Source organism: Lissotriton vulgaris, chromosome 4_1 (assembly GCF_964263255.1).
Source record: "Lissotriton vulgaris chromosome 4_1, aLisVul1.2, whole genome shotgun sequence".
Classification (NCBI taxonomy): domain Eukaryota; kingdom Metazoa; phylum Chordata; class Amphibia; order Caudata; family Salamandridae; genus Lissotriton; species Lissotriton vulgaris.
In genome coordinates this window covers 1987119280-1987132572 of record NC_141691.1, presented here as the reverse complement: position 1 = coordinate 1987132572, position 13293 = coordinate 1987119280, and the positions used below count along the sequence as shown (strand labels likewise).

Below are 13293 nucleotides of genomic sequence, written 5' to 3'. Positions count from 1 at the left end.
ACTTCCTTAGATTCCTAGAAAGCACAACGAGTCCTTTCAACAAACCAAACCTCCAGCAACCTGGGAAATCCCCATGTGCTTTGTTTTGATTTGTAATAGAACTCCTGAGAAGCACTGTAAGAACGGCCAGTTCTTAGTGACATCTTTATTGAAGTCTTATGTCCAACCTTACGTCAAACCCGGCACCTTTCAGGTATAAATATGCCAACGCTGCCTTAAGCAAACACACGGTGGTGAATTTTGGAGCCGAGCAGCTATCTACTTTCCGAGAGCCCAGCAGATGCGAGAAGCCCACGAACGCTGCCCCTCCTCTTTGACGCGCTGAGAAAGACGCTGTCTTTTCTCCTGCCGAGAAAATCCAGCCTCCGGCATTTCCAGCCTACCCTTGCGGGTGACTGGGATATCAAGTCCTGAGAGAGAGATACCAGACCTCCTACATTCTATTCCCAAGGTACAGTGCTGACTAAACCCTTAGAGAGAATTATTGAACCAGATTCTTGGCAAAACCTACTTAACTTAAACTGCTACTTACTTACTCCTTCCCACGTTTAGGCCTAGGTCAGGTACACCGGGGTAGGCGTATTTGAAGCACCAGTTGAGCATGTTAGCTAATGTATATATGTATGTATATATTTTATTCATTTTAAAGTATCTTATGGCTAAGAAACCATATCAATGCTTTTACAGTATTATTTCGTAATACTCCTTTTACTGTACGCACTTTACTTTATACTAAGTATTGCAATTGTGGCAATTCATTTCTCTTGCATGAGAAGAAAGACTGCTCAATAAATAATATCTTTTATTGAAAACGTCCGTCTCTCCATTTTCTGCACCCTGGTGAAACTAAGAACGCACATCTGACTGAGTGAAATAATTGTCTATTGTTTTCACACGACTCTAGAGATTTACTCTTATTCCGAGGGAGCAAAGTTGTCATGTTTATGCGGTTGTCGGAAGCTGAATCCCTTCTTGTCTGAGCCAGGGAAGCTGATCACTTCCTATTCAGTCAAGAAAGTTTCCAGTGACCTCTGAGCTAGCAGGCGCAAACCCCAATTAAGTTTAACATAGTCAGTAGAGACCTAGAAGACCTCAGTCCTACGTCTACACTGCTGTTTATGTTATTCCAATGCGCAGGGCCTATAGGGAAAATAGGAACTACACTACAGGGGAGCTACGGGAGTGGAGTGGGCTAGTAGTAGAGCTCAAAGTAGACTTTTCAGTCTTAAACGTGAAAAACACAATAAAAACTCTGAATTTAACCAGGGCAGCAGGACCAGGCAATCTCCCAGCCCAGATAATAAAAGCACAGCTGTATTGGTGGGCAGAATACTTTTCACTAATGTATCAAGTTATTTTAGAAACGGGGAAGATTCCTAATAATCGGAAGGGCACAATAATTAGACTGGTGTATAGGAAAGGTGATATGCACGCCCCAAAGAACTACAGATTAATTAATTTGTTAGATATTGGGGAATAGATTTTTGCACAAATAATATTAGGAAAGTTAAAAGATTGGGCGGACCAGGTCTTAGTTGTACCGGTAGAACAGGGGGGATTCAAAGAAGATCATTCCACCATAGACCACTGTTTCGCCCTTTGGGTACTTGCCTTTTGACTCAGTAAATTGCAAGAGTTTATGGGAATACCTGGTAAAGTATAGTATACCGGTGGGTTTACTGGCTATCCTAAAAGAATTACATAGAAGGAATTGGGCCCAGGTAATAAAGGACACGCAAGGGTCACTGACAAAGAAAATATCCGTAGGGAATGGGCTAAGACAGCGTTGTGTTTTGGCCCCCCTGCTCTATGCCATATTCCTGGTTTACCTATCAGCAGTATTAGAAGTGGAAAGAAGTGCGAGCCCAAGAATGAGCGGAAATAGTGTCATGCCTCCTATATGCAGATGACCTTGTGATACTTGATCAAACGGAGCTTGGGCTCCAAAGGAAATTAAATGCTTTTAGAGAATTCTGTGAGGCATAGTTTTTAGTTGTAAATATGGACAAAACAAAGATATGATGCTTTAGGAAAAGAGACAAAAAATGTTGTTGGTTACTAGGACAAACGAAACTGGAGATTGTAAAAGAATATAGATATCTGGGTCTCTGGTTTGACAGTGCCCTAAAATGGTATACCCACCTAGAACCCCAAAAAGCATAAGCCTTTTCATCAATCTGTGGGCTAAAAAAATTCAATAAGGAATATGGAGACATGTCTCATAGACCAATATTAAAGGCATAGGAAGCAATGATCCTCCCACAGGTATTGTATGGGGCAAAAGTTCTTTACCTAAGTGGTAAATGCGGGTGGGACCGAGAAGGGAAGACCCTAAAAACTTTACTGTCTCTACCAAGCTCTGCAATGATCCAGGCTATTAGAATGGAGACAAGAACAATAGCATGGAGCATTCAGATCAAAATGTCTCTGATACGATTTTGGAAACGCCAAGACCTAGGGGGAGTGCAGAAGATCTCACACAATGGTGCAGTGAGGAGATTCGAAGCAGTAGCCTTAAATGGGCTAAGGAAGCGAGAAAGAAACTCCTGATTATAGCGGAGAGCTTAAAGGTGAGACTAACACAGCATTCATTGGATGGACAATTAACTAAGAGTTCACTCAGGTTCCAAGGTCAGGAACAGTCAAGGAAGTAGGATCTAGAATACCTGAGTTTGAAAAAAAATCAGTACAAGGTATAAGAAACTCTTGGGTACATGAAGCGTGGTACCCGTACTTGGACACCCTGCCTAATTATGGGCTAAGGTGTGAAATTCTAAGAGTACGAATTGGTATTAATCCGTGGTTGATGGAGGGAAAAATAAATGCTGAAATTATACACCCTGATGGAATAGGTAAATGTGGGCTTGGAACTAGAAACAATATTTTGCACATACTGGTTGATTGCTCTGCGATTTTAGCCTTGAGGAAATTGTTTTTACGTCCAATCTTTTTACAATATGGAATAAGGTCACGAGCTCAAGCATTAGCCTTACTTATAGAAATGTCAAATCTTGATATTGCCATTGCATTGAGAAATTACATGAAAGGCATAACAAGTTTTGTAAGGGATAAACTGAAGGGAGGTTAGTGATTCTATTCCTCTTTTTAAGATTCCCTCACCCTGTTTACACAAAATATTTTAAAATTATGTACACAATATTGAATTGTTCTGTTAAAATTGTGCTGCTATTGTGGAAAGGATGTGTACACCGTACTTTTTAATATGTGTATCATCGGTAATGTAGTTTTAATGAATTTTATTGTTATTTATTTATTTAGATTAAGGCATATAATATTGAATTAATCTGGGTCAAAATGTTGCTGCTATTATGGAAAGGATGTGTACAACGTACCTTTTAATATGTGTATCATTGGTAAGGTAGTTTTAATGAATTGTATTTTTATTTATTTATTCTGGGATCCCATTGTGTTTAAAGACTGTGGTCTAAATATACAGAGTTTCTCTCTCTCTCTGTAACACAAGTAAACTCTTAAAACAATTAAATATCACACATGAGAAAGTTGAAAATGTGGCACCAATGATATTGGGTTGTTAACGTTGCTTTAAAATTAACTTACCAAAGTAAAAACCTCCTGAATATTTTTGTGAAATTATTAGGCTGCACAATTAGAATAGCAAACCAGGTGGAGGGCTGACTTTGGGGAGCTGTGACCAGTGCAGCTGCACCTGGTGCTGAGCTCGGTGGGGAGGGGGCGCTGTGTTTAGAGATAACTTATGGGTTTAAAAGCACCTGCTGCAGAGTTCTTTGTGTGTTCAGCAGTTTTCAGGCAACAATCAAAATGGCAAGTTAACTCTGGTGATTAATGTTTCTGCTGGAGAGAGTTAGAGTTTTGGCTAGTCGCAGTTTTGACTCAAAGTAGAGCAAAGGGTTAATATGCCTTTTGCAAAGAATGTGTACCATTCAGATCACAGAACCGTATTGTATGTGGCTAGCTCAGTGGGTCGCTGGTTTTATCACAGAGATCCTTTTGTTACTTGCAGTTCACAAGTTAAGATCCGGATATAGCATAGTGACATATGTACTGTCATCAAAGGGCTACATATAAACTGCATTGTATACATTAAAATGTCATGCTTTTTATTCCGGTCTTCCATTATAATTTTGATGAAAAGGATTTGTTCGGGTAGAAATACATTTCGATTAGTAAAACCAACCTTAACCAGTGTGGTACGTTTTAAATCCTGCGTTTGCTCTTCTCCTTAAAAAAAAACATTATTAAAATATACTGCCTTTGGTATGGGCGACTTGTGATTCCTACACCCTGTAATCAATCCTCTTTGACTTAAGTAACATTAGCTACAGACTGAGACTGATTTACACTTGTATAATGCATTGTCTCTCTCTATATCAAGGGGCAGATTTATGTTAACTGGCGCATCCCGAGGGATGCGCCAGTTAACATGCGCCACAGTGCGCCACAGCTACGCCACCCATGGTGCGCCGCATTTATGATGCGGCGCACCATGGGGCAAAAACGGCACAGATGCGTGACGCATCTGTGCCGGAAACGTGGCGCATGGCTAGAGTTGCGTCGCAAGCGCGACGCATCTCCAGCAATGCTCTGGGGGGGCCTATTCTTTCAATGCTGCCTCAAGCCTTACGCCTGCCTCAAGCAGGCGCAGGGTTTTGACGCAGCATTGCCCTGAAAATGACTGAGTGAAATCTCATAGATTTCACTCAGCCACTTTCAGGAGGCGTTCCTGCGCAGGAACGCCCCCCCCTGCGCAGGAACGCCTCCTCATGGCGCAGTGCTGTACAACGTGACGCATCTCCTAGATGCGTCACGTTGTAAATAGGGTGCAGGGATGCGCCACGTTTCCGTGCCATTGCGTCACGCAACAGCGGCGTAAACGTGGCGCAAGCCCTTCATAAATCTGCCCCATAATGTTTCAGTGGTTAAAGGTGCTCGGACACCCTATGCTGGTATCAGTAGCGCTATAAAATAAAATGAAATATATGCGGGAAAGGGAAGTAGCATGGTCATTACCATTAATGGGGCGTGAGCCTCAGGTTTTTCAACAAACATGCAGGCATATCATGGTAAAATAGATTACAAAGGGAAGCAGTTAAGAATGCGAGTTTAAGGGGCGGTGGAAAGGAAGCCGAGTGCAGATTGTAAGGGTACTTAAAACAAAGTATTATGTAAAATAACCAACATTTTTAAGACCTTCGTAAAACAAATATGACAGACTGTGAGTGCACGTGTTTTGACTGTGCGTGGGTATGTACAAATCCCAAGGGAAATCCACAGACTCCTCACTACACCCGACTGAAAAAACCTAACCGAATATTTAATAGGGATGTCTAACGCCCCAGACAACTCCCCGAAACTACGGCCCTGGAGAGGGACTAAGGAGAGAGGAGGGGCTCTGCTGAAGTATGCTAATGAAGAAATCCTTGGGGAAAGAGGTCATTGGGGGCGGCCAAACACCGCCTGTCGCACCGGGTACAAGTAATGCTAAAGCTCGCCCTGACCAGGTGCCTCGGTGTCTTGAAATCCTCTGCCGTCTTAAGGTCATGGATCAAACCTGCAAGCATTGCACCCGCGACCCAAGTGTCCCCTCCAATACCTTTACACATTAGTTCAGCTAGCCCCCACGGTGATCGTGCAGAGGAAAACAGTGACGGTCGAAGACAGTCAAACGGGTTAAGATGGCTGCCACTGAGTGGAAAAAAACCAGGCCCCTAACAGTAACTCTCCAAGCGGAAATAGGGGAACGAACTGCGACCTCGCGCGTGGTCAGAGGAAAGGCCTATCTGGTGCAGCGGAGAACAAGCGCCGTGGCAGACCAATCAGGAAGCGGCTGGTCTGCGCTAGTCCGCAGAGGTGGTCCGTTCGGGTGAATCGGGGTCAGAGTGAGGTGCTGGGTGCCGCGCGCTGACGTTGTCATAGACTTTAGCTGAGCGCCACGCGCGCGCTGAGGTTGTCTCAGTTTTTTTTATGGTACGTAGGTCCGGTTGCGCGCGCGCGCCAAGTCTCCCATGTTCGCTGGTGGACAGTTCGGGCAAGGCCGCGAAGGAGGCTGACCGAGGAGGAGAGGGGCGGCGGGACCCTAAACTGCCGAAGCTGCAACAAGACAGGTGAGAGTGTTATTTCTGGTGTTCTGTACTCGAATCAGATCTTTAGACACTTATAATTCGTGACACAAGCCTCTTCGGGGCCTGTGGTGGAGGTGACCTCGCCCTTCCGACACAGTTTGGTACAGGACCTGTATAGGCATTGCAGTGGCCGCGTTAAGAGCACCTATTGTACTTTGCAGTGGCCTTTCTGTTGTCTTGTGTTACACGGCTGCCTCTGGAGAATATGTGCAGGTGTTTTTAAATTTGTGATCCCTCTTGGTAGATTTCCCTGAGCAGCACCATGACCCCCCACCTTGTGTGCATATAAAGGAAACAACGCTTCCGGTGGTCTAATGCAACTTACTTAAGCAATAGAAAGGCACAATCGCAGTATGAAGGGTGCAATAATGTCAGAGGGCAAGAAACCATCTACACAGTCAGTTCAAAATAACATGTTTAGGATTTTTAGAATAAACAAAAATATATATGTACACTTCTTTACAATTTAAATGAGCAAACATTTGTGCATTGTGTCCCCAAGTGAAAAAATGGAACCTAAGTGTGAGTTACAAGGTGAATAGTTATATACATGGTTTCCTTAAATTCTAAGAAACTATCATATATAATTTTTCAGCAGCATAAGCACACAATGATATACAGTGGGTAATGGTTTGTTCTTTGTGCTTGTTGATGGCGTTTTGACCCTTCTATAAATGCAGGGTCTCCTCAGGACTAGTGATGCAGGGACATCTGAATTGTTATAAGCGCAGCCTTTGTGAAAGTGATGTGCCACAGTGAGAAGTGAAGAAAATAACCCACATGAGGACCCAGCAGGGTTCTCCGTGTGAGGCAAGGCAGGCACTTATGGATATAATTTGGCCACAGGGTCCTCCCTCAACAGCTGTACTTTTATTCCCTGACTAGTTCTGGGTACAGTAGCGGTGCACTGTATTTATCCAGATCGTGGCCGGAGGGATCTCTGTATCCGTTCACCAAGAAGCTGCTGCGTAAGTCAGCTTTTTGGTGCTATCGCAGCGGGTTGATGGAGGAGCCTGTGGCCAAATTATATCCATAATTGCCTGCCTGGCCTCACACTGAGTCACTGGACACTGAGTCCTCATGTGAGTTATTTTCTTCATTTCTCACTGTGGCACATCACTTTCACAAAGGTTGCGCTTATAACAATTCAGATGTCCCTGAATCACTAGTCCTGAGGAGACCCCTCACAATTGACCATATGACAGTTAAGGACCTGCATGGTGGCTATGTTACAGCCTTCTAGTGACCAGCAGTGTTTGGCTAAACTTTGGTATTCAGCGGCATGCCTTGTTAGTACTAAGTTGTTCATTATACAGGGCCGTTACGGCCTGTATCTGTGCCCTTCAGTTGCCAGCAAAATTTTACAGGCGTTTTCCTACATCCTATACCTGACCAGTTGATGATGAGGAATCAAGTACTGAGTTGGTATGCAATAGCAAATGGTGATGTGTTTTATTTCATATCGAGAACGAGATGGCCGTCAGAATGGGGAGTGTAACTGCCCCCCATCTGTGATCTGTGGGGAATCCTCTCTAGACACTCATCTAAAAGGGAAACATCAATGTCTATTTTAAAAAGGGACCTCGAAGAGCATTGCCTAAAAGACCATTCATAAGGTCTACTCATCTATTCAATTTGGCCTTCTGAAATCTATGGCACGCATTTTTCTAAGTAGGGTATTTTGGTTGCATAGTTTTGTAGTCTTGACTAGCTTGGCTTTTGGTCAAGTGTATTGACTGCATTTGGAAGCTCATGTCTTCCTAGTGGGAACATGGGCATTTTGTTTTTTATTCAAACTGGTCCCATGTTAGTTGGGGAAGAACAGCTCTGTGGCTTTCAGTTAAGGGCAATGGCTGGGTTGGTTCAGGGACATGAGATTAGTAGCTCCGATTTGGTGACATGTACAATTTCGTTTCATGTAGATGTCTGAGTTTCTCTTAGTTGGGAACATGGTTGTCTTTTCTCCACAGATCTAGGTAATTTGGCACTAGTTTTAAATGAGTATGGCTCCCGGATCAGCAGTGATAATTCTAAACTTATACCTCATTTACAATTTGCACATACTTTCTGCATATCCCAACTGTTTATTTTTAATATTAAAAATAATTGCGACTGATGTTTTAGTCCTTCCTTATATCACAATATTGAGATTTTAATATAAACCGCAACATTACAAGAGTTCATAGTTTTTATACCAGTCTTGGTCTATAATTTCCTTTTGCTAGGTACTCAATGTTTATTCTTTTTGTAAATTGTTGAATGTTTATGAATACATTTATTTTTTAAGTGTAGGCTGATGTGTTACCTTAATCTCTGATTTGCAGGGGTAAGCAGGTAGATGAGCATAAATCTTTGATCTATTTTTTTTTTTAGTGCATGCACATGTAATTCCAATTTTAATATAAAATAGGTATATATTAAATGTAGCACTTTATGCAGTCTCTTATTTTTCACATTGTCTAAGTAAACGTAAAGAAACAAAAATGCATATTAATATGAGCACAATTGTAACATTAAAAGTCTTTTTTTAAATGTATTTTTATTATCTTCATTCACTGTCCATTATTTACTTACATAAACACATGTATGTCACAATATGAGACAACTTCGCAGGAGCAATTGTATCCTATGTATTGACAGAACAAATCCGAGATCTGCATCATGTGTCTACATTTGCTTCGTGTTGCCTCCAGCTACTAACAGTTTCCCGCAGTGGGCTTGTGTGTTTTGGCAGTTAGAATGCCTGTTATTTATTATGTTTGACTTAGGGATAATATATTTCATAGAATACTATATCCACCTGTTATGATTAAAAGGCATAAAGACAGGAACAGAATATCTTAAAGAAGATTTATTGATTGGAGAAAGATCCCTAAACAGCTTCTTGCCAGACACAGCTGGACCAACTGTCAATGAGGCCACAGAGATGACATCACACCAGAATCTCCACAGCATCACAGAGATGTGCCATTCCAGGCAGCATCTCAATGGAATATAACACATCTCCCCCCTTTGCAGTAAACCAAACTAAAAAAGGATAACACAAAACATACTAAAATAAGTAACAACAATAAACAAAAGAAAGTAAACATAGCACAATACATTATGAAGTCAATAAACATAATCACTCAAATACGCTGGAAGTCTTCTTTCGCCAGCTCCCCTCAACACACGTGATACATCACCAAACCCATCTCCCTCCCTTGCACCCATACCATGTTCATCAGACCCAATTACTTCTTCAAAGGAGGAAGAATCAACAGGCTGTTCTCTAGAAAACTCAGCATCATTCATCAACATCCATGGCGAACAGTGCTCACAATCAGACTCATCCACCAAATTTTCCACATGTTTGCAATCTTTCCTTTGATATAACGCCACCCGCCTCAAATTCCATGTTTGTCCGTTAGTTAGTCTGACCCAATTACCTCCCACAGCTTTAACTTTGAAGGGTCCTTTAAACTTGTTAAAAAAACTGCTATGGCCACCAGGTTTCACTTTGACCCAATCCCCTACATCAATGAAACGTCTGTTCTCAGCACTCAACTTGCCACAATGTGATCCTCCCACAATTGTTTTTTCCGCATCCATGAGGGAAGCAACTTAGTGCCAGCCTCCCTCCCCCGCATCATTACAAATGGAATTTTCCCCAAAACAGTGTTTACAGTAGTGCGATACGCCCAAAGCATTTCACTCACAGAATCAAGTATGGGTAAACCAGCTCCATGTGCTAATTCCATGGTACCTTTAACCATACGGTTAATGCGCTCAACTAGTCCATTTCCCTGCGGATTATACAAGGAACAACAAGAGTGCTTTATACCAACAGAATCCAAAAATAACGTCTGGGTCTGAGTCGCTGTCTTCACGGTCCGATGGAGGATCACAAATCTCCCCTCTGTATGCATTCCATACTCCCCATATTTTTCCCCACTTTTTAGGGCTACCTCTGTTACTGTATATCGCCCTCTCAGCTATCATGGCTGCGTCCATATCTTTACTCCACGCTGCTAGGGTAGGTACCTCCACACCTCCCCATTTTTGAGCTATATTTCTCTTGGCCACCATCATGCCCAATGTAACCCAATTTTGCCCTAAGTGTGTGAGGTCGTTAGGTTCCCATATGTTTAACAAGCAGCGCCTGGGCTCGGGTAGCAGTGAGACCTCCTCCACTTGCGAGATTGTTCTCAGCACCTGCGTCCAATATTCCGCTATTTTGGGACAATCCCACATGGTATGATAAAAGGTCCCCTCTTCCCCGCAGCCTCTCATTTAGTAGGGATGCTCAACCTTTCCTATCTTATGTAAGGTGTGCCTGGTGTAGTAGGAGCGGTGTAGAATGCGTAACTGTACCAGTCTGAGTCGTGAAGGTATACCCACCTCCCTTGGGGATGCTAATGCTTCTTGCGATTCTGAGTCGTCGATTTCATCAAGATCGTGTACCCATTTATCCCTTGGAGGTCCCGTTTGGTCAGGGAGGTTATTAACAAGTTTACGGTAGGTTAGAGAGGTTGCCCTCTTTGGCATATAGTCCGTCAACAATCTATCTTGCATTGGGGATGCCTCTGGGACCTCTGAACAAGTCGGTAATGCCGTCACCAGAGCGTGCCGTATCTGCATGTACCGGAACAGTTCCGAGGGGGCCAGTTCGTACTGCTGTTGTAAGCTTTCAAAGGAAACCACTTCACCCTTCTGCCACATATCTCCGACCGTTGATATCCCCATGTCGTCCCAACGGTCAAACAGCTTACTGTGTCTGAGGTTTCCCAGTCGTTTCGTGTCCCATAACTGAGTGAGCCGGGTTATCACTCCCTGCCACCCTAATCTTGTCCGAGCTGTATGCCACAATCCCAGGGTATGACGTAGCGGTCCAAACATTGTCAGTGTCAATTTTTTATCATAAAGCGGAGCCAATATGTCCCTCACACCCAGCTGTGCCGTATCCGCTTGTAATGCCGGGTCAGACTGCGGGAGATGTACCCATTGATTAACCACTTTTAATTGTGTGGCCCAATAATAAAGTTTTATATCCGGAAGCACTATCCCACCGTCATACCAACCACGCACTAGCTTGGCCTGTGCAATACGTCCTGGTTTATTGCTCCACAGCAGACTGGAGACCTGTGCTGCTCGACCATAAGCCGTACAGATATCTAACAGACTAATTATAGAGTGCCTAGGGTAGGTTAAATATAACCGGATATTGTTGGCGTATAGGGAGATACTTAAGGCCTCGTATCATTGGATCCCATCATATCCATACCGCCATTGGTTTCTAGTACTAGCGTTAATAATATCGGCGACAAAGGACAGGCTTGACGCGTGCCTCTCGCCAAGGGAAAGTCATCAGAAAACTGACCATTAGCGGCAACATACGCCAGTGGTTTGGCGTAGAGCAGCTGAACCCCAGAACAAAACTTCGGATCGAACCCTAAATGGCGTAGTACTGCAAAGAGAAAGGGCCAATGGATCATGTCGAACGCCATGTGTGCATCTAGTGATAGCACCACTGCTGGCTCCTGCAAGTACGCGGAGCGTGCAAGCACCCCGTGCAACCTCCTTAGGTTGAGCACCGGGCATAAAGCCTGACTGGTCCGGGTGTATGAGTTTCGTCAGGTGCCGTGTAAGCCGGAGCGCCAGCAGTTTTGCGAGGATTTTAGCCTCTGCATTTATAAGGGAGATAGGCCGATACGAGGCGCAGCTGTCCAGGTTTTAAGATAGCCACTATGCATTCCTCACTTTTTAATCATACCAGATAGAGGCAAGAATAACATTGTTTTTCTACTAAGCCAAGTATTTTTAATTTCTCCACAAAAAACCCAAAACAAAACTCCTTTATGTCTCTCCATCCTTCATAGTATATGGTCAAAGTTCTCCCACGTACAGGTCGGTTGTAGCATGCCCTGTTCTGTAGCGGAATAGGAAGAACCCAATGATGAAGCATGCCACCAAGGGGAAACCCTGGTGGGTGGGGGTTATTTAAAAAAACTGATTTCTACTGATGATCAGAAGTGGAAAGATAGTCCCATTTAACGGATGATCACTCTTTGGTTACTACACTTCTTGAAAGTATGACATAACACACAAATGGCTTTTCAACTCATACCTTTGCCTTAATGTCATTAAAAGAAAACACATATATATATATATATATATATATATATATATATATATATATATATATATATATAAATTCTTCTATCTCTCGTATATCTATCTCTGACATCCTTGATGTTGTCTTCCCCCAAACGTTTTGCATTCAACCTGTTTTTTTTAAAAATTGTGTTTGTTGGCCCTAGGACTTGGGCACTTTACCATTGGTAATCCGTGATAGTGCTCATTACTTTAAACATTATAAACTTGGCCTACACCTGATTGCCACATTTAATTTTCTTGCAGTAGTACTTTACTAGGGACTTCCATGTATCCGACCCCGTTCCACCACAGCCTAGAGCTGTTTGTTGTGGAGGGCGGACCGGGGAGAGAGCGAGACACGCCTCCTGACGCAGCCGCCCTACATTAGGCTCTGAGCTTCGCGCCGCGTCTCAGATTGCTTGAGCGCTGAGCGTGTGGCTGCATCCTGGTGCAGGACGTGTGTGTGTATCTCGTGATTTTAACAGCACTTAGCACTTTGACTATTTTAATCCCTTACCTCGAGACCTAAGCCTCTGCGCCGTACGCCTCCCGCTCCGACCCTGTTCCACCACAGCCTAGAGCTGTTTGATGTGGAGGGCGGACCAGGGAGAAAGCGAGACACACCCCCTGACCCCCCCCGGCGTAATTATGCAGCCCATACCTAGACCGCGCAGCGGGCACGCGCAAGCAGGCGCACCGTAGGCGCGCCGTAGATGCGCCAAAGAGAAGCCCGTCTGCGCCCGGACAGGACCAGGGGCCATATTCCCTGTTCCCCGGGCTCCGGAAAGGAGGAGTTATAGCGCTAGCGAGCTCAGGGCACTTAGGGCTGAACCCCCCCCATTCCATGTATCCACACCTGGCACCCGGAAGAGCTTCACTTTACTTGTTCTACGTGCGGTTTTAAACCTAGGTCCTCCCTTGTGAACATCAAATCTATGGATAGATATAACATGCTTCTTCTAAATTGTAGATCCCTCGTAAAGCATGCCTTAGAAATCTATCTTCTTATTCAGGATCTCGATTTAGATGTCGTTTT

At 43.7% G+C, this 13293-nt stretch overlaps 1 protein-coding gene across 1 annotated transcript in view; it reads left to right on the top strand.

Moving 5' to 3' along the window:
* Nucleotides 1-5804: 5804 nt before the first annotated feature.
* Nucleotides 5805-13293, top strand: part of TOP1MT (DNA topoisomerase I mitochondrial) — a 1598136-nt gene continuing 1590647 nt past the window's right edge. The window contains exon 1 of the mRNA XM_086966300.1: nt 5805-6104. The gene's annotated coding sequence lies outside the window, so the exon portion shown is untranslated. The remainder of the gene's footprint in view (nt 6105-13293) is intronic.